The sequence below is a fragment of the Podarcis melisellensis genome (genome assembly GCF_964234715.1).
Source record: "Podarcis melisellensis genome assembly, chromosome: 3".
NCBI lineage: Eukaryota > Metazoa > Chordata > Lepidosauria > Squamata > Lacertidae > Podarcis > Podarcis melisellensis.
This window is the reverse complement of record NC_138530.1, coordinates 69,704,851-69,732,423: the sequence shown is the minus strand read 5'-3', so window position 1 is coordinate 69,732,423 and position 27,573 is coordinate 69,704,851. Positions and strand designations below refer to the sequence as shown.

The following is a 27,573-nucleotide window of genomic DNA, read 5'->3' as shown; positions in this document are numbered from 1 at the left end:
TTATGACTTTTGAACAATGGTAATGGATTAGTGCAGGTAATTAATTGAAATAGAATTGATTTTGGATCTGCATAGGGAATTAACTAAGTAAAAATTAATTAAAAAGAACTGCTTATCTGGAGTGATTTGGTGGTCTGATAAAATTAAGAGAAAATCATTGGGGGGAATTATTTGGATGGGAAGTTAATTGGCCTTCCATTTTTAAATAAATTCTAGTCAGTATTTTTAAATCTTCAAGTATAGATAGAAATTGGCATATGCAAATGTGTGCCAACTTTCATCCATTTTTTTTGGGTGGAGGGTAGTTTCTTTTTTGGCAATGAATACATGTCACCCACATAAAGGACAAGTTGGATCATTAGAGTGTCACACAATTTGTATGGAGCTGACTGAAATGAAATTTACTCTGGTGAAAATGGAAATACTGTATTGCTGCCTCTTTGAGAGTTTCTTTTCCAATGTTTTGGAACCTACTGATTTCCTTCTCTCTTTTTTGCCCTGGAAATGCCAATTCTTGACATCCTGTGCTCAGTAATACCCATGTTATTACCTGGGGAAATGTGGAATTGAGGTTTAAGCACATACCTTTGGCTTGGCTCACATGTGAGTTCACATACCACATTCATCCCAAAGGTAAGGGTTGTTTTCCTTAACTATTCCTGTTAGTCCCTTCATAGGTTTCTATAATGATTTCCCCGGGCGATTAAAAACCACAAGGATGAATATAAACAACAACTGCCATTTTTGGTTCCACTTTTCACTTTGTTTGCCTTTGTTACTGGAGTTAAAATGAAATGCAATTCACCACTACTCACTTCAGTCATGGCATGTAGTTCTTTCTCACTTCCCTCTTCAGAGTTCATTTGTCAGTTACCCCAACAGCTTTTACTTCAATAAAATTTTCCCCTGGCTTCTCCTGGGGCCCAGCTTTTAGTTTTCCAGGAGCACCATAATCCTTACAGCCATTGTGAAGACTTAGGCACCAATTGCTCCTCACTTCAAGAGACAAGGACTATGACCATAAGCGATGGTGGCACAGCCACAGTCTATGGAAACTATTCTATTGTTGCACGCAATCCGAATCTCTAAGTGGTGCGAGATTCCAGGAATTCCAGGCAGTTACCCATTGTTTGGTTTCCTTGAATGAGGGACAGCAGAGACTGTGGTGTCTTTATGATATATGGTTTATTTACACATATATACAATCTGAGCCTACGATGGAGGGGCTCACATCATTAACACTCCAAGAAGATCTTGCTTCTCCCACAGCCTTGGATTCAGGCAGAAATCAAGCATGGCTTTGTCTCTCTGGCATCTGCCTGCTTCTAGCTCACACATTCCCTGATCAAATCTGATTTCCCACTGGTACACTTGGAGTCCCCTTCATCTTCTTTCGTCTTTCTGCCCCTGGACCAGTCCACTCCACCCCCTGCCCCAAATTGCAAAACAAAATTATGCCACAAGTCTTTATCAAGGGGCACCTTCTTCTAGATAAGTTAACCCAGTCCACCCAAAATAGTGGCCCTCTCTGCTTACTCTCAAACAATTTAATGGGCCCAAACAAAGGCAAGTAACCTTTCCAGTGGTTTTTGTCCCCAAAGCTCATGGGACTGTGGGTGACCCTGGCTGCTGGGGACTACTTAAGGGCAGCACCCTGTACAATGATTGGTCCCCACCCTGCAAAGCCATCTTGGAGCACCCAAGGGGTAAAGTCATTGGAGAGTTTTATCTCACTCAATTCAGCAGGTGCTGCTGGTCCATGCACACAGGTCTCCAACTTTTCCTGCATGTTTTCTTCCACTGTCATTTCCTCAGGTGCTGGCTCCTCCTCCTGCACATTCACACACACCTCCAATTCCTATGTGTGCACCACTGGCACACATAGAGTGAAGAGATCTATAAGGAACGGCTCTTCACCTCCATCTCTGAGTTCACTCTCCTCTGAGGTACTTTCTTGCTGCATCCTCTCTTCTACAACAGGCTCCCAGGGAGTGCAGAAATACAAAAATGACTATTTTGGAAAACAAAAGTAATTCCTTTCTGGCATTAGTGTGCAACACACACAAGCAGCAAAAGCATACCAATTTGTTCTTGGACAACTGAGGGGAAAATTATTTTCCTTATGCCATGCAACAGGAACAAGTATTTGTTTGTTTTTAAATCAATTTATTTCTTATGAAATAAAATGGCGAATCTTCCAATTGTTCAGAAACCATATAAGACCACCTCTTGAAAAGCCAGAAAAAAATAAGCAGGTAATAAACCAGGTAGAAGGAGCTCTTAAAGGGGTGGAAGAACAGGGAAACTTTTATCCTAAGTTGTGGAACTTACTCTGCATTGGGGTATGTGTGGAATCTTCATTAAATGCCTTTCTGCAAATGCTGAAGATATATCCTTTTACCTTGGCTTTTGACACTTGAGCTGTATTTTTAGGGTCCACTTTATTTCTGTGCTTATTAGTTGTTTTTACCTGTTTTTACTATTGTGTTGTAACCTGTCCTGGGACTTTAGGGTGTAGGCTGGGTAATAAATAAATTAAGTGGTGACAGGACTGCAAAAAATGAAACTGAGAGCCAATGTGGTCTTTGGACCACAGATTGTCCACCTGTAACCAGCCCAATACTAGCAATATCTCAGCAGGGGAACTCCTATTCCTTGAAATCCTTTGTTGAGACTGAAGCTGGGTTTTTTTTCCCTTCCACATAAAAGGCATGTGTGTTACTATCTATGTCTGGTCCCTTCTAAATTTTAAGGAAACATTTCTGTTTTGACAGGAACTTAGGGGTTAAGTCTGATATCTGATGCTGTGTATATGGTGATTAGGGGACTAATGGCAGGCCTTGTGGTTTTAATATTAGACTTGTTGCCTAGTTGCTTCTGTCTCATTTGTTTGATGATAGATTTTATTGCTGCTGGTTTGTTTTTAATGACTGTGCATCACTTTCTTTGCCTGCTTATGGAAGAGCAGTATATTAGGGTAGTTGAGCTTTGTTTTAGGCAGACCCCAAAATTGTTGAACCTTTTTAAAGGAAACCACCAAAATTGTTGACAACCCTCCCCCCCAAAAAAAAAAACGTACAGGAAAATCGAAAGTCAGGCACCCCCAAACTCAGCCCTCCAGATAGCTTTGGGACTACAGTTCCCATCATCCCTGACCACTGGTCCTGTTAGCTAGGGATGATGGGAGTTGTAGTCCCCAAACATCTGGAGGGCTGAGTTTGGGGGTGCCTGTCTTAAGTATATGTATATTAAAAATATAGGTGCTGACCCGTAGCCTCCTCTCACAACAAAACAGAGCTGGGCCTCAAAGCCACAGGAGCTGCTAAGGAAGGGAAATGGGGTCACTTTGCATGCACAAGGTCCCAGGTTCAATTCCAGACATGCACAAGTAGGATTGGAAAGATTTCCTGCCTAAAACCCTGAAGAGCTGCTGCTGGTTGATGTTGACAATAGTGGTCCCCACTCTGCCTGGTGCCTGCTCAAATAAATGCTGCAGTGAGGCAGCAGTGATGCCAGAGTATGTCAAGTCACCAGAGCACTGCATGGTGCATGTATGGTGCCTGCTGGAATGCATAACCTGGCCTGACTGCCTCTCTGACTGCTTGTTCCAGCAGAGACCCTTCCAAGCTGTCCTGCTGTGAGGAGAAGGCACCGGGAGGAACAGTCTAAGCCCGAAGAAGGAAGCACCACTGCCTCTGAGTCACCAGCTCAGGAGAATACAAATAGCTAGTAGGCTCAAGACAACCACTCATGGTTGGCATCGTGGGGTTGGTATCTCAGGTGTAGCACTAGCATGAGGTTCACTGCCAACCTTCAGATCAGATGGCCCTGCTGTTCTCACTTCCTGTTTACCTGCAGGAGTTGCAGGAGCAAGGAAAAAGAGGAGGAGCTTCCATTAGGCTTTTCTTCTGAACAGAGAAGAAGAAGGTGAATGGGCATAGTTACTAGGGTGGCCAGAAGCCCTATCTTAGACTGGGTAGTCCTCTTTTGAGGGACCAGCCCCATGTCTTTACTTGTCCTCTACAAATTTGTTATTCTGGGTGCTGTGTGGTTTTGATTTTTCCCCTTAAGCCCCTTGTTCGGTTCTGCTAAGCTGCTGGGCCATGGCAGTGTGGCCAGCTTTGTTCCTGGTGGCAGCAGCTGGAGGGGAGGAAGAAGAGAAATGGGTGTAGGAAGAGTGAGCCAGTGGGTACTTCTTGGCACACACAGCAAGCTTCGAAAGAGCAAGAGAATAGGGCATTGTCTCGGAGTGAGATGTGGCTGCTTTAGCCAACATTTATTCTCTCTGGCGCACACAACACAGCAGCAGCCCCTTCCCTTGCCAGGCTTTCTTGCTTCTGTGCTACAAGATCCAAATCGGCACAAAGAAAGGCACCAGTTGGTGTGACTGCTGAAAGTGAGCCCTAATTAGTCTGCCAGTGGCATGGGGGAATCTTAAGAGCAAAGGATGGCTCCTTGACTGAATACACCCTCCCTTGGTTGCTTCTGCTGCCGCCCTGTTTGTATTTCTCACTGGAAAGCCACAGAGGGCAGCTGTGGCACATGACACTGAGGGTCATCATTATTCAGGATGGCTGGATTTGTCCATTACACCTCCTGTCAGTTTTTCCCTTTTTCCAATCTCAAGTTCAGTTTTCACTTCACATTTGCACATCAGTTTTTAAAAGAAGTCTTCATGAAAATTCATAGGCATGCAGGTCATGTAGTCACAGCCTTCCCCACAACCGCGAGTTGTATTGTGCAATTTTATTTACTATAGTTTCATACTGTATTGTGCTATTTTAATTATAGTAATTATTCCTAACTTTGCATCTATAAATATAAATTAACAAGCAAGTTTTATGCAAATTGGCATCCTCGTGGGTTCTCTCTTTTTGCGAGGCATATCCTATCAGTTTGTTTTTGGCAACATATAAACGGCTACCCTACCAGCAACAGGAGTGAAGAGAAAGGGGTCTCACTAGAGCCTGGCCTCAGTACTTTAGGTAACATTGTTGTTATTTAGTCATGTCTGACTCTTCATGACCCCATGGACCAGAGCACGCCAGACACTCCTGTCTTCCACTGCCTCCTGCAGTTTCGTCAAACTCATGTTGATAGCTTCGAGAACATTGTCCAACCATCTCATCCTCTGTTGTCCTCTTCTCCTTGTGCCCTCCATCTTTCCCAACATCAGGGTCTTTTCCAGGGAGTCTTCTCTTCTCATGAGGTGGCCAGTATTGGAGCCTCAGCTTCAGGATCTGTCCTTCCAGTGAGCACTCAGGGCTGGTTTCCTTAAGAATGGATAGGTTTGATCTTCTTGCAGTCCATGGGACTCTCAAGAGTCTCCTCCAGCACCAAACCCTAGTTTGCCCCTAAATGTTCACTCAGTAGAGATCGACACCAAAGCTCAGTATCTTGCCAAGGCTCTTCATACAATCAGGTGTGTTGTGTACAAATGGCATATTAGAGAAGGAAGGGCTTGGCAGTGTATTCCTACTTCTGCTCACATTTTTCTTTACCTGAAAGGAGACTGAATGCCTATTGTTTATGTGTATATGTAAAGTACCTGAATAAAGCTGTTAGGGGTTTGATAAAGTCCTCACTGGGTCCACCAATCCTCACAACTCCCCTGTGGACAGGTGGAGGTTGAGTCGTTCTATGGGATAACGCCTGTATCATGTATGGACAGCAGGGATTAAGTGTGTCCTAATGCAGCTACTCCCCCAGAATAAGTCAAGCACAGACATGCCATTAGGATACATAGAAACAGTAACAATAATGCATTCTGAATGGTTAGCTGCTGCAAGAACCAGAGCATCTGCTTGGGGCCTGATTATCCCCCACGCAGGACAAACTTTATACAAACACTTCTGCGGATCTAATTGTAAAGTAAATTTTGAAATACTTTTTCACGGAACTCTCCACCCCCGTTCTGTCCACACCAAACCATAGGGGGAAAGCAAAATGGTGAAGAAATCACTTTTGTGTGTGCAATGTTTATTGAACTAAGAGAGGCAAGTTGTCCAGTGTGATGAGAAACAAATGTAAAAATCCCTGGCTTCGTAGCACACAGAGGGTTTAACTAGCAAGCAGCGCTTTCTATTTCCAAAGAAGCGAAACTTTGGTGGGTTGCTAGCACTTCCTAGAACAAAGGCCTGCAAATAATTAAAAAGAGGAAATGCAAGGGAGAGAAGGACTCTAAGAGTTGCCTACAGAGGCAGCTTTGGGGTTGAAGAGTTGCTTGTTTGTTGTTTGTATCTTTGCTTAGTGATTTGCGCTTAATTGTCTGAAGGAGCTGAAAATAAGGAAAACGAAACATGAAAGGCATTTGGGAGTGATCCTGGCATGCCCTCCAACAGTTCTCTGATGAAAATAGGGATGTCTTATTCCATAATAATAAAAATAATTTTATTATTTATACCCCGCTCATCTGACTGGGCTGATAAAAACACACTAAAACATTAAACATAAAAAACTTCTGTATGCAGGGCTGCCTTCAGATGTCTTCTTAAGGTTGTACAGTTACTTGTCTCTTTGGCTCAGGGGTTGTATAACTCCCTATCCTCCAACATTTCTCTGATGAAAATAGGAACATCCTACCACATGCTCCAATGCAGAACATTCCGGGACCAAAGCAGAAACTGGTGTGGCTTTTGTAAATCTGGGACATCCCTGGAAAATAGGGACACTTGATAGGTCTGTCCTGGATTGATATAATTTTGAGAAACATCATGCAAATAACCAATGCAATGTTAGTCATGCTCAGATGTTGAAATTAGTGGCTGTAGGGTTGCCATATGTTCGGAATTTCCCAGACATATATGGAAAATCCGGATGTATGACAAGCCATATTGATAGTGTCATTTTTGCTAAATTTTATATAAAAATAGCTCTAATTAGCTCTAAAGCAACAAATTTGTCTGGTGGTTTTGCAGAAAACGTTCAACTTTGGTCAAAAAGTGTGTGGGGGGGAACCATCTCAACAACTTTTGTGTCTAGATTTTCACTTTTTGAAATATGGCAACCCTATACTAAATTAGGTCCATAAGTTTCAATGAGTCTATTCTAAGTAGCACTAAGTTGTATGTAGCCCAAAGAGTGAGATCCCAATTTCCTCATCTCATGGCAACTCTAAAATATGTTCCTGGCAAAACTGGTATTTTCACTGGAGAAAGGGTGACAATTTTGTCATCACTTTCCTTCTTCTTTTTAAATGGGAAAATATTATTATTTCATTGTTTTAAAAAATGCAAGGAAACCAGTACAGTGGTACCTCAGGTTACATACACTTCAGGTTACATACACTTCAGGTTACAGACTCCGCTAACCCAGAAATAGTGCTTCAGGTTAAAAACTTTGAACCTGGCTTGATAACAATATACGAGTCTGGTAACATATACAGTGGTACCTCAGGTTACATACGCTTCAGGTTACAGACTCTGCTAACCCAGAAATAGAACCTCAGGTGCTTCAGGATGAGAACAGAAATCGTGCTCTGGCGGCGCAGCGGCAGCAGGAGGCCCCCATTAGCTAAAGTGGTGCTTCATGTTAAGAACAGTTTCAGGTTAAGAATGGACTTCCGGAACAAATTAAGTACTTAACCTGAGGTACCACTGTAATTACAGTCACTCCATGCTGCAGGAACGGCAACTGACACTTGGGCAATTAAAGGTGCTGGTGGTGAGAGGGGATTCATTCATTACTTGTCCCCCAGCTGTAATCAACAGGTAGTAATAAAATAGGCAAGGCATGCAAACAGGAAACTCTTAATTAACATAGGAGAAGAACTTTGATGAACTGAACCTACTTGTTAGAAACACAGTAAAAGTATATTGGCTTTGGAGAAGGCATCCCTTTCTTATATTGCACTATATTAAATATGTTGTGTGAAATCTGTTTTAATACGACTTCCTGCTATTATGGAAAAGCAATGCATCAGCGGCGCAAAGGCTCTGGTGTGGAAGCAATGACTGTGTTTATGCAAAGAGTGCCTACGATGTTACCACTGTGCTTCTGGATCCAATCATGAAGAAATCAGAAACTGTACCACATATGCAATGCATCAATTAATCCCAACATCCGCTTATCAGCCATTCTTCTGTCTGAATAAATATCATCTTATCTTTGAGCAAAAATAATGGTGGCTTGAGTATGCTCAAGTGTTAGCAGATACAGATCCATCTGTTTTAATGACTTATATCTGCTCATGCAGCAAATGGGCTTGAATTTCCTATCCCGATTCAAATCCAAGTTTAATCATAATGATGTAATAATTGCTATGTGATCACTGCAATCACACTTTCCATTCTAAAACACTCCACCCTTTCCGCTCAAAATGCAGGTTTCAATGCAAAAAGGTGCAAACAAAAACACCTCCTTTCTTTTTCTTTTCTCTTTTCCGCTATTCTGATGTGCGCACAAAGTCTGCAGCCTCATTGATGCCACACTGCTGCACAAAAATGCTCTTGGTCACAAGCCAGCGCTCAGCGTGGAATCACATCATGCTTTTAGAATCAATTGTTGCTTGACTGTGTTTTCAGTGTGGGAAAGGAACATTTTCAAAGTTATCTTTTATTTACAACAAATGACATCTTAGAAATGCTTTTAGAGTCCCGAAAATAAAAACAAAGCACTTTTTTCAAGCGACATTTCACTGTGGCTGCAGTTATTTTTCAAATCCAATTTCCTTTGTCTACACATTTCAGTGCGGATGACATGCCGCTCACATCAACGTGAACATATCCTGCTATGAAATCTTCTTTTATTTATTGTGGTGTAACACTTATCCAAGTAATACAATGATTTCCATTCATAGGGGAGTTGTGTGCAGATCACTCCCGTCATAAAATTGAGAATGTGGGAAGAATTTATGCCTATCTTCCACTTCCAAGTCAGACATGGATATTGCAAGCCACTCCCAGTTTTGGCATTCCTGTCTATAGTGGCCCCAGCCAACGTTATCTTTAATCACATGGGAGCTATTTCTGGGATGAGTCCAGAGAACACCACTCAGTAATGGCAGAAGTTTGAAATAACATGGAACAAACTCACAAGAAAGCTTCTTTCTCTGCTATTACAATGTGCCTCAAATCACACTTCTCTCCCACACTTCCAGGGGAAGGGATTTTCTGCTCAAGTCTTCAGGCTATATTCAGCCCACCCTTTACGAAAGCAGTATCGGCATGCCTATTAAAGGCAGATGTGCCTTCCTTTAGTGGATTACTGTAGCAACCCACCCTCCCATCTATATTTTAAGCAGCAAAGGTTTGTCCAGTGGCCCTAGGGATCCACTAGAAATAGTTGGACTCCTATTCCTATCAGAATGGATGGGCGCTTTCCCCACTTACTCTGTGTTGTGAGATTGTCAGGTTTGTTGTTGTTTAGTCGTTTAGTCGTGTCTGACTCTTTGTGACCCCTGGACCAGAGCACGCCAGGCACTCCTGTCTTCCACTGCCTCCCGCAGTTTGGTCAGACTCATGTTGGTAGCTTCGAGAACACTATCCAACCATCTCATCCTCTGTTGTCCCCTTCTCCTTGTGTCCTCCATCTTTCCCAACATCAGGGTCTTTTCCAGGGAGTCTTCTCTTCTCATGAGGTGGCCAAAGTATTGGAGCCTCAGTTTCAGGAACTGTCCTTCCAGTGAGCACTCAGGGCTGATTTCCTGAAGAATGGATAGGTTTAATCTTCTTGCAGTCCATGGGACTCTCAAGAGTCTCCTCCAGCACCATAATTCAAAAGCATCAATTCTTCGGCGATCAGCCTTCTTTATGGTCCAGCTCTCAAGTTTAATTGGCCAAGGCTGGAGAGAAGGAGGGACATGAGGGGCAGTGGCTGTCCTTCCAGGGTTCCCTACCCTTGCATTAGAACAACCAGAGCTGTTTCAGTCCCAAATATAGGCTGGGAACCAGCATGGAATGTAGGGGTAGCCAACAAGAACCATGTACACCACCTTGAACTCAGTGGAAGATAAAGGTGGTATATAAATTTAATAAATAAAATGAAATAAACAACCTGCCCTCAAAATGTTTTGAACTACAGTTCCCATCATCCCCAGACTGCAGGACCAAGAATAAGGGAGTTATAGTCCATAACAACTGGAGGACACCATGTTGTTCACCCCTGGACTAGATAATCGATGCCATACAAAAGTGATAGCACAGATTGAACTACCAAATACCAAATTCAGATTGAAAAGCAGCCCATGTCTTCAGCGATACAAAACAGCAAACAGGGTTCTGGCTGCTCAGGCAGCAATTCCTCCCATGCACATGCCATGGCCGTCATCATTAAAAGCCTGGTTAATAGCTTCATTTCCTTCATTCCTGTAATTTTTGTATTTTTTCATGTTGTAAGCTGCCTTGAGCACAATTTTAACTATAGAAAGGCAGCATACAATAAAATTATGTCTGTCTGCCTGTCTGTCTGTCTGGACTCACTGGTCCCTGGATATAGTCTGAAGGCATATGAGGGCACTGCCTTGCTTAAGCTGAAGCAGCTCTGGGCCTGGGAATCACATGTACATTGCTTGGGATCCATGATGGAAGAAAGGTGGAGAAAATAAATAAGAAAATAAATAAATAAATCTGAGAAATGTATCTCATATGATTTCCCTGTGTTACATAACGGAGGCAGTAAAACCTTGTGAATCAGGCTCTTTCTGATTTGGAGTTAAAATGATTCTGTTGCCATTGTTCATTGGCATTCAAGCAAATGCCACAACATGATATTCAAATCTCCATGTGTTTATTTCACTCAGCACTAATTGCCTTGCTGACAGCCGCAACACTACCTCTGCAAAGAGCAGTGTGCATTGTTGTGGACACCCTGCATACTCAGCACTCCTGCCTGCTCTGGGTACTCTAACCTTCCCGGCAGAACAACAAATCTTTTGATTTTCTTTTTTTCCTTTTTAACCAGCTTTGCTTGAATATAAAAAACAATTCACTCAACACTTCCCTACATGATTAAAAGAACACAATTTAGTCCTTTCAACAGAATGTGGTGTGTGGAGTCCCCCGAATGCTTCAAAGTCCCTTGACGCATGACTCACCACATCCTGATTCAGCCCAAGATACACGTCAAACCATTCACAATATCATTTAAAAGCACACCAGCTTAATAAAGAAGGCAGTTTGTGTTTGTTTCACTGCATGGCTCTTTGAATTGGCACCAACGTTGCCCCTTCAACGTTGGTGTTATGTACTGAAGTTCTCACCCTGGGCCAGCAGGGGGATACTGTAGTTTTCACTCAGGTCCACATATGCAAATAAGGGATTGAAAGTGATGTTCAGTGATTGGATAGTTACAGAAAATAGTTACTGTTGCGTTCTAGTGGAGCTCTATATAAGCAGGCTGGCTGAACCCTTCAGTTCAGTTCTTTTCTGGCCTGTGAATAAACAAGAGCTGTTTGAAGAATCACTGTGTCGTCTGATATGTTCACCCACAACCTAACAGTTGGTGCCCCAACTGCACCCATTTGGAGGAAGATCAGAACTTGCCGTGGTGACACAAGTCTTGAGTGCATTAAGATGGGCTAATGCAATGAGCTCTACATGGCGCTGCCTTTGAAGAGTCTCCAGAAAATCCACTTGGTTCAGAATCTAGCAATGGTGCTCTCAGGAACATTGATACATAGCATATTATGCCAGGTTTAGAACAGCTGCATTGTTTACCAATATGTTTCCAGGCCCAATACAAGGTACTGGTTATACAGTAAAGCCCTAAGAGGCTTGACTTCTGGGTTCCTAAAGAGCTGTGTCCTCTCATACCATCCTGCCCACAACCTAATATCTGGTGGAGAGACGCATCTCTACTTCCTAACACAGGCTATGGCAATCCTGGTCAGGCAGCATGAGGGGTTCATTGGCTGCACCACAGGTGTGGAATTCTCTTCATGCATCATTTCCTTTGTGATTACTACTGCCTGGTTCAGATGGGTTTGCTTAGCTTAATGTGGCTGGTCTTTCATACTTTCTACATTCTCTGTTAGCTTATACAGTGGTACCTCGGGTTACATACACTTCAGGTTACATATGCTTCAGGTTACAGACTCCGCTAACCCAGAAATAGTGCTTCAGGTTAAGAACTTTGCTTCAGGATGAGAACAGAAATTGTGCTCCAGCAGCGCAACAGCAGCAGGAGGCCCCATTAGCTAAAGTGGTGCTTCAGGTTAAGAACAGTTTCAGGCTAAGAACGGACCTCTGGAACGAATTAAGTACTTAACCTGAGGTACCACTGTATAGAGAATCTGGTTTTCAACATGTAGCACTGTCTCTTTTATAGCTTTCCTGATTTTATGTTGCTCTTTGTATTTTTAATTGTGTGGTTTTTTTCTAGGAATGGAACTGTTAGCCATCTTTGTATCTCTATCTCTCCATACTAAAATGTGGTGCGCACTGTATCTTAAATGACTGGATTGTATCTGAGCATTTCTGGCGAAAGCACTTTGCCTTTGGCTCTTGGCCCTCTTGTGTGTATTTATGAGTCTGCACCCTGATGACTTGTGTGTGCCCCATAGGTACCCCATAGCAGGCAGTATACTGCCACTGGCAAAGGCAGAGAAAGCACACAGCACCATAACTTCACAATTCAACAGTGCTTTCCCCCCTAAAATAAATATGTTTAGGGGTACTATCATCCTCAGTGTTGTTTTCATGGGATTGTTCCATTCTGCATTTTAATTTTGGGTGTTTTTAGTTAAATGTTTCTGTAACTGGTTTCTACACCTTGTAAACCTATTTTGGCAATAAGTAGTATATAAAGTCAACTAAAGACATCTTACCATGCCCTGCCCCACAACCTCTCTCACGGCCAAGGAAAAGCAATAAATGAATAGAAGAAGAAGAAGAAGAAGAAGAAGAAGAAGAAGAAGAAGAAGAAGAAGAAGAAGAAGAAGAAGAAGAGGAGTTTGGATTTGATATCCCGCCTTTCACTCCCTTTAAGGAGTCTCAAAGCGGCTAACAATCTCCTTTCCCTTCCTCCCCCACAACAAACACTCTGTGAGGTGAGTGGGGCTGAGAGACTTCAAAGAAGTGTGACTGGCCCAAGGTCACCCAGCAGCTGCATGTGGAGGAGTGGAGACGCGAACCCGGTTCCCCAGATTACAAGACTACCGCTCTTAACCACTACACCACACTGGCTCTCTTGTGATGAATAGAAAGGTAACCTACCCAAGTGATGCTGACACAAAACCCCTACACATACACTATGTAAAAGAATTTTATCACCCCCACCCCTTGCCCTTCCCTTCCCTTCCCTTCCAACCTTATACTGTATACAATATAAATGTCTCACACTAAACGTAACAGATCAGTAGAAATGATTCTATGACCTGAAAAAGAGATAACGCACGTACTTTTGTAATCCCCCCAAAATCCTTAATAATTATTATTTTTAAAAGAATCTCCCATGTGATTATTTGTCAAAAAAGGAAAGGAAGGAAGAAGTTTGTTCCATTTTCCAAGAACAGCTATCAGAGCTGTACCCCACTCTCCATATTGGTCCTGAATGATATTACATTTTATATCCCAACCTTCTTCTACAAAGGATTTCAAGACACTATACCCACAGGGCTATACCTAGGAATTTTCCCTTCCAAGCACCGACAATGTACAGACACAGTTGTGGCTTCAAGTTCTTCTAGACAATGCATGCACGAACGCTTCTACTAGTAAGATTGAGATCAATTGAAGAAAATCACTCCAATTGGTCAAAAGGGCAGTGACTGTACAAGATAGGACTGTACACCTGTACAATTCCTCCTACCAATAGCGCCTTGAATGTATTTCAGCAGAACCTGATGCTACACTGGTAGTGGTTCACAGGGCAGTAGCTTCAAATGTAAACGACAGCCTGAGACTATGGATGTCCCATTTCCTGCTTTGTATCTCATAAACCTGCCTGGGTGATTTAGTGAAGCTTTGCTGGTATAAATGGTTATTAATAACCCATGCACAACAGTGACAGCTGGTTGTAGTTGCCAAACCAGACAAAAGCAAGCAAGATTTGTGGTCAGCATTCCTCAAACATTTAATGAGAGACAGCTTCCATCCCATAGAGTTTGGCTGCAAGCTGACTCACCCAAAGCTGACTCTCGAGTTTCATCTCTTTCCAAGGGACTCCAATCCCAGTCCCTTAATTTATGATGGGCTTCAGTCTAAGAGCAAAAGTGGTGGCAATATGTAAAAGGAGACAGGAAAGGGGGGGGAGTATTTTTACTCTCCATACTCCATGGTTGTTGTTTTTTTTTAAAATGAATTTCCTGTTGCTCCATGTGGGTCCATTAACATTTCAGTTAGGAAGCAATGGAATGGCTTATTTGAAAAAGATGTATTTATTTTCCTTCACCACCTGGGGATTTCCAATGTGGAAATGCAGTGCAATTCATGACAGCTGTCATTCCGTTTCACTTCCACTTTTCCTTTTGCTCATTTTGCTTATGTGAGCTACAAATAAAAGGTTTTAAAAACAAAACAACTAGTTGCCTGTAAATGTCTGGGGTGTGTGTGTGTGTGTGTGTGTGTGTGTCTGTGTGGAGGAAATTCCAGACTTGCTTGGACATAGTTTCTCACAGAAATTTCCTTGAAATGCAAAATTTTCTAATACTGAGGCCCATCAGCAAGACGCAGTCCCAGAGCCAACTCTACAAGAAGGAAGAGCAACCACAACACTGTGGCACTTTAAAAGCTTAAGGTTGTTGGCTGTGACATTTCAGAGATTGTCACAAATGGTTACTAAGGATCTATTTTACTCTAAAAGTGTCATGTCTGAATATTGTGAATGAAACATCCGAATGGAGAGGTGGGGCATCTATTTTGAAATTGATTGTACATTTTTTATAAATGTGGCTTTTGCATTTGAACCCAACATCACTTGTGTCACTGGTGTTAGCATCTCGCTTGTGATGAACAGCCTTCAATGCTTAAGGGTGGCTGACTGAAATGTATCAGTGAAAATGCAAGAAGAGCCCTGCTGGATCAGGCCAATGGCTCATCTACTGCAGCATCCTGTTCTCACAGTGGCCAACCAGATGCCTATGTGATACCTGCAAGCAGGACCCAAGCCCAAGGGAAAACCATCCAGAGCAAGGTGCGCTGGAGAGATGTAAGCATGGCCAAAGAGAACTGCCTGAGCATCAAGTTAGGCCGTAGCCATAATGTGTTTTCTACAAAGTCAGAGAGTTAATCCATCTAGCTCAGTATTGGCTACACTGACAGGTAGCAGTTCTTTAGACAGGAGACTTTTCCAGGTCTTCACGGTAAGGGGCGGAGCAGTAAAATTCTGGACTGTACCATTCAGATTGCAGGTGAATTCTCTCCATGCAAAAAGCTCCTTTCATATGGTTAGCTAGCTGTATATGTGGGGTGGTGGTGGGGGTTTCCTATATGGTTAACTATCACATCATAGAAAAAGGCTTAGCCTTCTCCATAATATGTTTGTGTAACTGCATGAAATGTGCATTTTAGGTAGATAAATCTTACAAAATAAGAGGCCCTTAGCCTCATAGTCTAATGTGGCACAGTCAAGAATTCAATTGCTTCAGTCCAACCTATTTTGTATAAAATATAGATCAACTCTGAGTGTTATGGTCCCCACAGGGTGGGCTCTGCAGCTGATTGCAACCCCCCCACCCCCCACCTTTCCTCTTGCCCGAACTCCATTCATATCCATATAGATCATTTCAAAGTATGGCCATTTCAAGTCCTATAAAAACTCAGTGTGAATGCGAATGCACCGTTTGACAGCAAATTGAGTGGTCATCAGAACTTTCCCGCAATGTCTTAAATATTCATAGAGCATGAGGAAGTGCTGTGCAGTCATAAACTCCTTTTGATGTTTACATAAGAGATTGTGAAAGAACTATATATCTCACAGTCACATAGCAAATACCACAGTGCCCAAAGGGCTTCAGGCAAGCTGCTTTTCCTTGAATCTAAAGAAAAGTCTGCTAGGACCCAAGAGAAGCAAAAACCCTCACAAATGCTTGCACAGGAAGTTCATCCTAACTTGTACAGAGAGACCCCCAGCAAACTCTTCACAAAGGAGCATGAAAACATTCCCACAGACTAAGTAGCAGTGCAACTCTATACATGACTACTCAGAGGGACGTCCCGCTGAGTTCAATGGTGCATGCTTCCGGGTCAGTGTGTTTCTGGGATGTGCATATAGGATGTCAGTCTTAGTCAAAGGCTCTGCCTTTCCATATACATAGCCTGAGATTTCTATTATGAACAATGAAGACAGATAACAGCATTTAGAACAGTCACAGTAGATTTTTTCAGCCTCTTCTGCCTTCATGAGTTAGGAAGGCTATTTCATGGTACACATATGTTCATTTATGTAAATGTTTGTTCATCACTTTAACAATATGTGGGTGTGTGTCGCACACACACACATATATAACTGTTCCAGGCATTGTAGAAGAGGAGTTGGTAATGTCACAGACACTAGCCAGTCCGCACCTGCCACAGCTGGATTTGCTTCATTCAAACTGTATCTAAATCTGTGGGAGACAGAGAGAGAGAGAGAGAGAGAGAGAGAGAGAGAGAGAGAATGGATAATGTAGTGAGAGATGTTAGGTAAATGAGGAAAGAAGAGTACTTGCATACAATCACTTTAACTCCCAATTTGCTGCAGCTCCCTCCTGTGGTTGGCCTGCTTTGGGTGTCCTGCATGGCAAGAACCCAGGAGGCAGTGGCTATCTGCCTTGCTGGCCTGGCCTCAAAAGATTCCCTGGGCATTCCCCAACTATAAAAGGTGGTCCTGGCAGCAAGGCCAGGCTTGCTTGGAACATGGCTTCCCCACCCACCCTTTCTCAAGATGAGGTCCTCTGTTGAGAACATGGGTTGCTGTTGCCTGACAGAGCCAGAAACAATTTTAGCTCACACCTAATTGGCCCTTGTTGGTGAGGATTTTGCCTTCCACCCAAGAAAAGCTGTTTGCATTGTTAGGCATATTTACCGGTAATACATATTTCTGTCACAGCTCCAGTGGGAAAAGGCACTAGGCAAGATCTGGACCTTAAGTGAGAGCCTCACATGGGGTCTTGGGGACAATGTGTTAGTCCTTGGTCTTTGCCCTGGTTTGGGTGGGGGGCTTTTGCCTCACAGCCCACATTTCCAGCTGGAACCATGATGCATGGCCTGCACCACAGTAGGGTTAGGCTGGCAACACCCAGCAAACAGGTTGAGGGTAGGATCAGACAGTAGGCTGCACAACCATTGAGCCTTGCCCCATGCTGAGCTAACCCCATGTACTTCTGAAATCAATGCAACCGTGGCCTATTTTTGTCTATATTTGGTCTGATTTACTCTCATTCTGCTCCTGGAGGCAAGGCATCCGTGCATATGGTGCACAGTAGTAAGTATTCACAACATACTATTCAAGAACTGGATATGATTTCCTATTTACTATGGGTGCACTCAAAGAGCCCCTGAATATTATGGTCCTGTTCACTGGCTGCAAATTTGGGGGCCCATTTCTCTGACTTGCAGGAGGGTGGAATGTGCTCTTGCCTTTAGCAATGATGGCATGTGTGGCTTCTTCTACTTTTATCTTAACTTTATTTCGCTATCAGGACCTTCAGGTACCCATTGGCTCATGCCATGTTTGTGCTGCTGTGTCCTGGATGACAGGCAGGCGATGGGAGAGGAAGAAGAGCTCTCTCTATAAAGTGCTTCTACCACTGCTGAAGTTTTCAAACAAGGAAATAAATTCTGTCTTCGCTTACCTGACCTGACTATTTCTCTTTTCAGCTTCATGGCAAGCTACAGAAGAATCATGGTGGCACGATAAGACTGGACCATGATCCTCACTTGCACATTTTTCTGTAATTCTCCCCTCACCATGGTGGCTATTGCTCATTGGGAGTGGTAGAATAGAAGGGAGAGGAGCCAACAATACGTGGAGACAGAGTCAATGCCAAGTGGAGCCAATTTATTTTAGTTTTGCTCCCTTTGTCCTCCTTGTTGAGTCCTACCAAGGCAATGCTGAGATGGAGGAGGAATAAGCTGACAACTAGCCCCAGTGCCTGGAGTGGACATAAGTAAGGAGACAGGTGGGTGGGGACTCTGAAGACATACTGAGGTTGGTGGAACAGTGCTCCATTTGCCGTACTGGACCAGCCTCCACTATCCCCGCAGGGGTTGGATGCTGGAGGAAGAAGGCCAACATTTGCCGAGTGATGCTCTGAATGCTCTGAAGAACTGGCCAAGCTGTTCCATCTTGGCTGGCTACTCAAGTGTATTATTAAAGGATACTGGGATATGTTCTCTGGCACACACTTTCAATTTTCTAGGGGAGCTGGCCAAGGGAGGAGTGGATTTGCCAGTCCCCTGAGCACATTGATATTGTAGCATTAACAACATCTAGTTTGAGAAAGGAGGAGTGGAAGAAGGATAAGTCTCTCAAATCTTGTTTCACCCCAGGGGCTTTTGGTCACTGATTGTTTCATTTTATAACTGAATAAAATAAAAAGTGAAACTTCCTTCCATAGTAGAGAGAACCTGGCTTGCTTCAATCTATAACAAAAGTAAATAAAATGCATTACAAGAGGTTGGTATGCTAATACTTTATTGACGGGCATGCCAGTTAGTTTGAGCTAAAAAAAACCCCCACCCCTGTTCCTAATAAGAAGTTACAGCAGTTTCCCCCACTGGGTTAAAACAGCTAAAACCTTCAGGATTTCCCTTGTGTTTTGAAGCAATTTACTTCTTGAAAACAAATCCCTCACTTCCTCTTCTAGCAAGGGAAAAATGTTTTATTGCTGCACTGCTTGGTTTTGCAATGGCATGCTGCCACACACACACACACACACACACACACACACACACACAAAGTTTCAATAAACACAAAACAAACTGTCAGCATGGTCATATCTGTAAAGTTAAAATGAAAAGCAGAACTTTAGCAGTGACCATTAGCTTTCACCAAGACAGTTTTTTCAAGATCTTTGATCATGTTGAGACCACCACTGGTTCTTCACACTAGTCTTTATGGTGAATCTTCACCCATTTAGATTTTCAATTAAACAACAAACCGTTTGGGGGCAAAATATTGCCTGGAGTATTTGTGGAATGCCTTAGTGGGTCATCTTTCCCCACTCTCTCCACTACTGTGTGTTTGCAGTGCTTCCTCCTCCTTTTTTCTGGTTAGGGTTTCTTTCTCCTTCCCTAGAGTAATCCTTGCCATTCTGAGTCTACACAGTGAAGTGGCGACATCAGGTTTGGCCATATGATGATGTCACTAAGGGGGACTGATGCAAATTTAAATGGAAAGCAATGTTTCCAGAACCGGTCACAAAGATGTTTCCAGACAACTGGATTGCAGATTTTCTTCATTTTGAATAAATGAACAAATTTGTTTTCTTTCACTGTAGTCTCTGAAAAATCCCTGAAAGGTGGTTGTCTGAAAATATCCCCATTCAGCAAGCAGCAGTGATTCACCTGCCAGGCAGTCAGGTAAACACCTCTGCCCCAACATGATGTCTACAACTATCTTTTAGTCTGTAATTCTCTGTTAAACTTTTGTTCTTATTTGTTTATTTTTATTTTTATTTATACAATTTATACACTTACTTAGTTATATCTAAGCCGTGTACAAAAAACTCAACACAATGAAAAGAAAAACCAGTTAAAATTATAAAATTAGAATTCAGTTAAAATCCCTGCTAGAATAATAATAATAATAATAAAGCCTTCAGTAGATGCCTGTTGTTAAATGAAAGGGGGGCTTTTTGAGCTCAGCTGGAAGAGAGTTCCATAAAACTGGGCCACATGGCTCCTGGTGGATACAAACCATACATCTGAGCTATGGGGGACCAGTGACAGTCACACTGCCCCCAGATACCTCCGTGATCAAGCAGGGGATGGATGGTATTCTGGACCAAGTCGTTATAACGGTAAAGGGACCCCTGACCATTAGCCTTATGAGGAATGGCTAAGGGAGCTGGGCATGTTTAGCCTGGAGAAGAGGGGTGATATGATAGCCATGTTCAAATATATAAAAGGATGTCACATAGAGGAGGGAGAAAGGTTGTTTTCTGCTGCTCCAGAGAAGCGGACACGGAGCAATGGATCCAAACTACAAGAAAGAAGATTCCACCTAAACATTAGGAAGAACTTCCTGACAGTAAGAGCTGTTCGACAGTGGAATTTGCTGCCAAGAAGTATGGTGGAGTCTCCTTCTTTGGAGGTCTTTAAGCAGAGGCTTGACAACCATATGTCAGGAGTGCTCTGATGGTGTTTCCTGCTTGGCAGGGGGTTGGACTCGATGGCCCTTGTGGTCTCTTCCAACTCTATGATTCTATGATTCTAGGTCCAGTCATGGCTGACTCTGGGGTTGCGGGACACTCATCTCACTTTATTGGCCGAGGGAGCTGGCGTACAGCTTCTGGGTTATGTGGCCAGCATGACTAAGCCACTTCTGGCAAACCAGAACAGTGCACGGAAATGCCGTTTACCTTCCCACTGGAGTGGTACCTATTTATCTACTTGCACTTTGAGGTGCTTTCGAACTGCTAGGTTGGCAGGAGCAGGGACCGAGCAACAGGAGCTCACCCCATCGCGGGGATTCGAACCGCCAACCTTCTGATCGGTGAGTCCTAGGCTCTGTGGTTTAACCCACAAGAACCTATGCTGTTATCCACTTCAAGAATTACTTTCCAAACTGAAAAGTGGGCTCAAATATATCTTAAGGAAATTAATAACCACATCCAGGAAGGCTTAGCTCATATAAAAGATGAAACGGGAAATTACGTATTTAAAAAAACAAAATACAGGTCTGCTGATGAAACTTAGTCCCATTTTTTGTGGCAACCCTGTGTTTTTCGTAATATTCTATATGCATGGATTTTGCTACTTTATTTTTTCCTTTAAGAACATACTGTATGTTACCGAAGCCTCTAAACGTCAAAGCCAACTTCACCAAATTACTGTGCAAAAATATTAGAGATTAATAGAGCTGATGTCTTAAATTTCCACCAAATTGTTTTTGCTCAAATGACATAATTTAACATTATATTTTCAAAACTGCATATTACATAAAAGTTCGAGATATACCTCTGAGAGTAGTTCAGAGATGCCCAGCTCTAACTGAGGTGGGATCTAATGCATTGTGTTTTCAGTTCAGAGTGGGGCTAGTTCTTTTACCATTCTAGTTTGTCTGCTCCTAAAAATCACCAGTGAAGAGTTTCACTAACCAAATATTTGTTTGCAGAAAAAAGCTATTTGCTGGCGTTCGCATAATTGACCACAGTAATTATAGAGAAAGCTATTTGTGTGTTATTTATAATTCTGCTGGATAGCTTGTTTTGGCAATATATAAAATCTAAGTCTTTAATCCACAAGAAACATGTTTTCCAAAGCCTATTTTGAAAATTATGGGGGGTTTTTGGGGGGGAGGGGAGGAACTTGCAGTTCCTCATATATTCCATAAACTATACAGTTCTTACTTAGTACTTTGAATTTTAAGGAACTAGATAGCTGTGGGTGTTGAATGGCAGTTTATTGAGGCAGCCTCTACACAGGTAATGTGAGCTACCATCACTGCCCAATCAATGTGCCTTAGCAATGACCTGGATGGGCTATATCCAAAGGTGAGAAGGTCATTCAAAATGTCAACAAGGCCAGCTGGAAAGCTTGGATGTAGACAACATCAACTCATTAATAGACTTAAGGCTATATTCAACAGTCATATGGTAAGAATTTTGGTTACCATACCAACCTAGACCAAATTCAAACCAGTGACCTAGGGCTGAAAGACTCCATATCATATTGCCACCCCCCTGGGCCATTCAGACTTTGCAATTGTAGCTTTTAATGCTTGGTTAGGAATTCATGCAAGAGACTAAGAAAATTAAAGCTGTCTACTTCCCTGGTAGCAAGGAAGCAGACCCCCTCCCAAAAGTAGACTCATTTAGAAAGACATATGGAACTTGTCAAGTTTTTGATATTGCTTTTGGATTTTGCTATTGAAGATACCTTAAACTCCACAGATCAGAGAGAAGAATAGTATACTCTCTGTACACCAGTCATTTTGGGAACGGATTTCTTTCTTTCTTTCTGAATTAAAATGAATTACTAATGTTTTAGTAGCCGTGTTGGTCCCGTAAATTAAGACACATAAACCAAAAAGTGCACTCTTATTGAGTAAGTTCCATTGTGTTAAAAGATGCTTACTCCAAGGGAAGGGTGCATAGTTTCAGAAGTCCAAATATGGCAGCTAAGATTCCAAAACACATGGTCCTTTCTTCATAATGTAGTTTGCAGCAGGTTTACTCAGATGTCCCATTAACTTCAATGAGCCTCACTCACTAGTAAGTGTGCATAGGAATGCAGCCATAGTCTCTCAGTGGAATCAATATCTTATTTTAATTCCTTCCTGCTCCATGTAGATGCCATTTTATAGCATTTGACAGATGTAAAAGATAGAATATATATATGCTAGGCTTCCTCACTATTTTTATTGTTGTTCTTGTCATTTCCAATTTTTACTTGGGACCGTTGGTCTGAATGGACTTTTATTCTGTTATTATTGTTGTTTATTGAATTTATATACCTCCCTATACCCAGAAGTCTCAGGGCAGTTCACGGCATAAAATCAAAATATAAAACCACCAAATACATAATCAAATTTAAATGTAAAAACGTGAGCAAATCCTGAATTAAGCTCGGGTTGGCTGATTTATCACAATCCACTAACCCACCTTTGAGAAGTGACAGTGTCCCACCATTTCTTCTGAAAGCCACCACCACCATTCCCCTCTGTTGCAGGATGTTCCTCTTTGTTGAAACCCCCTAAGCTTGCTGGCTATCCACATGTGAGGTGGAGAACACCAGGTAGTCTCCAGTGTAGGATTTCTGCTTGTGCAATGGAATGTTCTCCCATTCTCCTTCTCCTGTGCACCCCCAAAATCATCTCTAGGGGTTCCCCCAACCCTCTAGAGCAGATTTGGAGAGTGTGCAGGGTGCAGAGAAGTGGAGAAATTCTTGTTGCACAAGTGAAAATCCTTGTACTGTCGGGATGCATTCATCGCATATTGCCCACTGTCCCATTACCAGCATTGAAGTATGGTCCAACTTCTAGTATGTTTGGCTTCTGAACATGGAATGAGTGGGTGCTGTCTTTTCCTTCATCTCAAGCAGCAAAATGTCTTGGAACAACCCTGGGTCTCTGGGAATGTGATGCCTATGAATAGTTGGATTAAGCTGTGAAAATTAAATTTGGGCCACCGGGAAATCCGGGGAGAATCCTGTGTGTTGTATTTTGCCTGTTGCACCAATTCCATCCCCACAGTTCTGCAAGGTGAAGATGGAAAATCGGCATAGCTCATGCAAGTCACCTTGTTCACAGGCCATCATGAGGCTAAGGCTTCAGAAACATTATGTGTGTACAAGGTCACAACAAACACCTCAGTAGTTCCAATGTGAGATAAACTGCAGAACTTTCCATTTCTTTGTAGGACAGAAAGGCTTGGCTTCAGGTTGTTTGTTTTAATTTGTTTGTCAGTTAATCTAATTTGCTGATTATTTAAACAGGAATTTAATTCTTACTGATGCATGGGAGCTTGTCTGTTGCAAGAGAAAGTATTTGCAGCTGTCATGCCTGCCAGCTTCTGTTTGGACACTAAAGCAGACTTAACTAATTAGGAGAGCTTTCCATCTGGTAAACTCTGTGTGAGCACAGCTCAGAGCCAAGTTCTGAACCACGGCTGCTACTGGTCAACTGACATAGGCCAAAAAGAGGTAGAATGGAAGCTCCTGTCATTTCTTTCTGATATAAGACCACATGAAGAAATGCGGGAGTTAGATATTGTAAACAGCATACATCCGCAGGATAATAAGTGCTATATCACTTTCACCATATGCAAATCATGCAAAGGATCACATCCAGGTTCATTTGCCATTACATGAATCACTATTCTCTCCCACTAATAAAAAGCCCATGTGCTGTTGACAGGATTGTAGCCAAAGCAGGACCATTGAGGAACAAGGGAGAGATAACAGTGTTCTTGGGTGAACTCCATTTTGGAAGTACTTTTTAAAAAGACACCCAATAGAACAAAGAAGATAAAACAACAGCAGCCCAGTGAGGTCTGAGGATACTCAATAGTCACAGACTATCAGTTGGAAAAGAAACAGCTCCCTGTTTGTGGAATGCTCTCCTCAGTGAGGTTTGCCTGGCGCCTTCATTATACACCTTTAGGCGCCAGGCAAAATGTTCTTCTTTCTCAAATTTCCAAATGGGGTTGAAGCTAAGTGATAATGATGTATACAAGACCACGTAGTGCTCAGAGAAAGCACAGGTAGAACTGCACTGAGCCAGGGCTACATTAGCAGTCCAGGTTAGTGCCTGCATGGTTGATTATTCCTGCATATACAAAAATAAAAGAAAAATCTTTGCTGTAGAAATGTAGCATGTGGGATGGAGAGCAATCTATTCTAGATGTCTTCCTGACATACTAGATTTCCACATACAAGGAATTTCCTACAGGGGAAGCATTTCTTTAAACAAACAAACCTTCTTTGCATGCTGAAGCAGTTTAGTCTCAGGGTGGGGATTTTACCGGTAGTATAGATCAACTCAAATGCTATAATAGTGGACTTCCAGTTTGAAATCTATTTATAAAGCAAACATTAATATGCATTGCCTTCTGTGTTTAGAAAACCATTATGTCAACGCCAAAACATTTTATTTTAGAATCAGAAGATAAAAGTGCTGATAAACAGTATGCTAATCATATTTGTGGAGAAGTAAACAAGTCAGCTAAAGGGTGACCTCACTCAAAGGGATGTGGTTTGGATACTATATGTAAAACCCTACACTGAGTAAATAAAATAGCCCTAATAGCAGGAGTAAGAAATGCCTAACCACAATTTGCATGTTACCAACAAACTTGATTACACTTGCTGCTTGATCCCATTCGGAAGAAAGTCCTGATGTGATCAGTTGGATTTAAGGGCAAATAAGAGTAATTAGAAAATAAATAAACTAGTATATAAATAAATCAAAAGACAAGAGGCTTAAAGCTAGAGTTTATAGAAGGTCCCCAGTTCTCCAAATTCAACATCTAATTTCAAATGCATTTTGCTTTAACTGAAAAGTTTCAAGTCACAACTGAAGGTTTGTCAGGTGAATAATAAGCCATGATGTAGTCATAGAACAGTGGTATCTCTTAGGGACAGGCATTTGTGGCCTTAGTATCAAGACAAATCAAAGTCAAAGTGTGATGTCAAACTTAGCGCCCCTAAAAAGCCACAGTGTTATGTTGTTCTGTTTCTGTGACCCATATGTTAACATAGCTGTATGCCTTCCTATATCTCTTGACTTTAACCAACTAAGTTTTACTCAAAGTTGGTTCACTGAAATTAATCGACCTAAATTAGTCATCTCCATTCATTTCATTGAGTGTATTCTGAGTATGATTAACAACAGATAGAACACACACTGTTTCCCTAGATCACATCTTATTAGACAACCAGTGGACATCTTTTAAGTGACTGTCATTAACAGCAGAACAGACTATGCTGTGTGTTGTATTATTTTCTATTCTTATCTCTCATTCATGGGATACAGTTAATCTATTTTCTGTGCAATATTTTAATCTGCCTCTGGCTACCCATAAAACCATTGTTTAAAAAACCCAATAGGCTTCATTTCCTTGCAAAAATTTATTGTAGGAAGAGGAAGACTAATTTATTTTACTAGTGGAAATGGTCACCCTTGTGTCTCCAAAACAACAAAAATCTCATAGAAGCATTCCCCTTAAGTAAACAAATAAGGCTGCAATCCTACCCACTCTTTCCCAGGAGTAAGTCCCATTGAATTCATTGGTCTTACTTCTGAGTAGACATACACACATAGGATTGTGCTGTTAAAGTATTAGTGATGATGTGCCACTTAATGGTGATATTTTATCCCACTTCAGTGTAATTCCCCAAGGCAACTTTGATATATCTCATCATTCATGGCAATTTGTAAGTGGGAGCTCATTCTCAAGATGAAGGATTTCTCCCTCTAGTTTATTCATGGTTGTCTTCATTTTTCCGGTATTCTAATTTTTCCATTGATTAATTAAAATCATTCTCGCTCCACAAACTTAGCTAAAAGAGAGAAAGGGAAAGGAAAGGAAGGGTAAGCATAAATGCCAAAACATATTTTTTTCCCAGGGTTTTCACACAGCTCTAATTCACACTGCAGTCACACACCAGGATGTGTCTGAAAGAAGTTTGGCATTTCCTGCTTATGAGTGCTTGGAATGCCTAACCTCTGAGATGTCAAGAAGTCAAGTGGGTCATGGGTACAAGGCCTGATCCACAGGTTATGTTTTTGTGGTTTGCAGATATGAAGCACGTAAACAGCCCTTTGATGGTTTAGGTTTGATAGATTACGCAGTTTAAGGAAACCACCAGATTAGCTTGTGGGTGTTTCTGAAAACGAATGGCGTATTTTGCGTTCCTGACTTCAAGGGAATATTGTAGTTCATAATGAAAACAAAACAAAAGGCATAAAATAAAAAGGGAGGCATATTGGAGCAGGCATTAGATAACGGAGCAATACCTCATCACAACTACAGTTGAAGAATGGGGTTCTGTTAATCCTTTCACATTTTTATGTGTATATTTGAATTCCCCTCTTGTAAAGGTGGCCATCAAAACAGATTCAACATTGCAATGAGACATGTCTCAGATATTGTTACACTCAACTGAGACTTTAGGAGCACCCCAGGTGCCTGTGTGTAACTAGCTCTCAATTCATTTCCCTGGGGAAGGAATCAAGCTTGCACATATGAAGGCAAAACAAGAAAGGAGATGCGCACAGGACTGCACCTTCCATTGAAATAAATGAAGAAGCCTCGTTTTGGGGGATTTCATATGCACATTGGAGTTTCTGCACTCTCAAGAGATTGCTGAATCTGAATAGAGATGTTTGATGCAACCATGTGGTTGCATTCTATGGTTTTGGAATTTTTTTTGCCTTAAAACGGTGCTCATACATAAAACACCGTGGGAATGAATCTTCAGGGCACTGCCTTTGCTGGATACACACCCACTTCAAGCACTTCTGTCCCATGTCAGTCAGATGATATTTTTCTCATACATCAACTACTGAGAAGTTTGCTTTTTTAAAAAAATATTCCATAAAAGAACACTGGGCTGCAGATTACCAGCCTCTATCAAATGCCCATTGCTATTTGTGTGCCATGCACAGTTCTTTCACATACAGACTAAGGGCACATACCATGGGTTGAAGTTGTAAGGACTTTATTGTACTCAATATAACTATCTAATCACAACAAGCAATATATTGATTTGACTGCCCCTGTATTGATCTCCTTTAGGTTATAGATGGAGGAAGGAAAGAGAGGGAGACTGCATACACACTCCCTTTTATGCTTCATCCAGCACATTCCCACCATGGTTTGGGAAATGGTGAACATACTGTTATCCACAATTAATATCTATTTTGTCATTTCTTGTGCTATATGTGTTTTGATGCATTTTTATTTTGAGGATTAACTAAGAGGGATAACCATGAGGTGTTGTTGGTGTTGTTGTTTGGAGAAAAGGTGGGATATAAACGCAATAAAAATGA

At 42.0% G+C, this 27,573-nt stretch overlaps 1 long non-coding RNA gene across 1 annotated transcript in view; it reads right to left on the bottom strand.

The window, feature by feature from the left end:
* Window positions 1–16,233: 16,233 nt before the first annotated feature.
* LOC309366864 overlaps window positions 16,234–27,573 on the bottom strand; it is a 33,999-nt gene continuing 22,659 nt past the window's right edge. Inside the window, exon 3 of the long non-coding RNA XR_014166895.1 lies at window positions 16,234–16,483. This is a non-coding gene — a long non-coding RNA (uncharacterized lncRNA). The remainder of the gene's footprint in view (window positions 16,484–27,573) is intronic.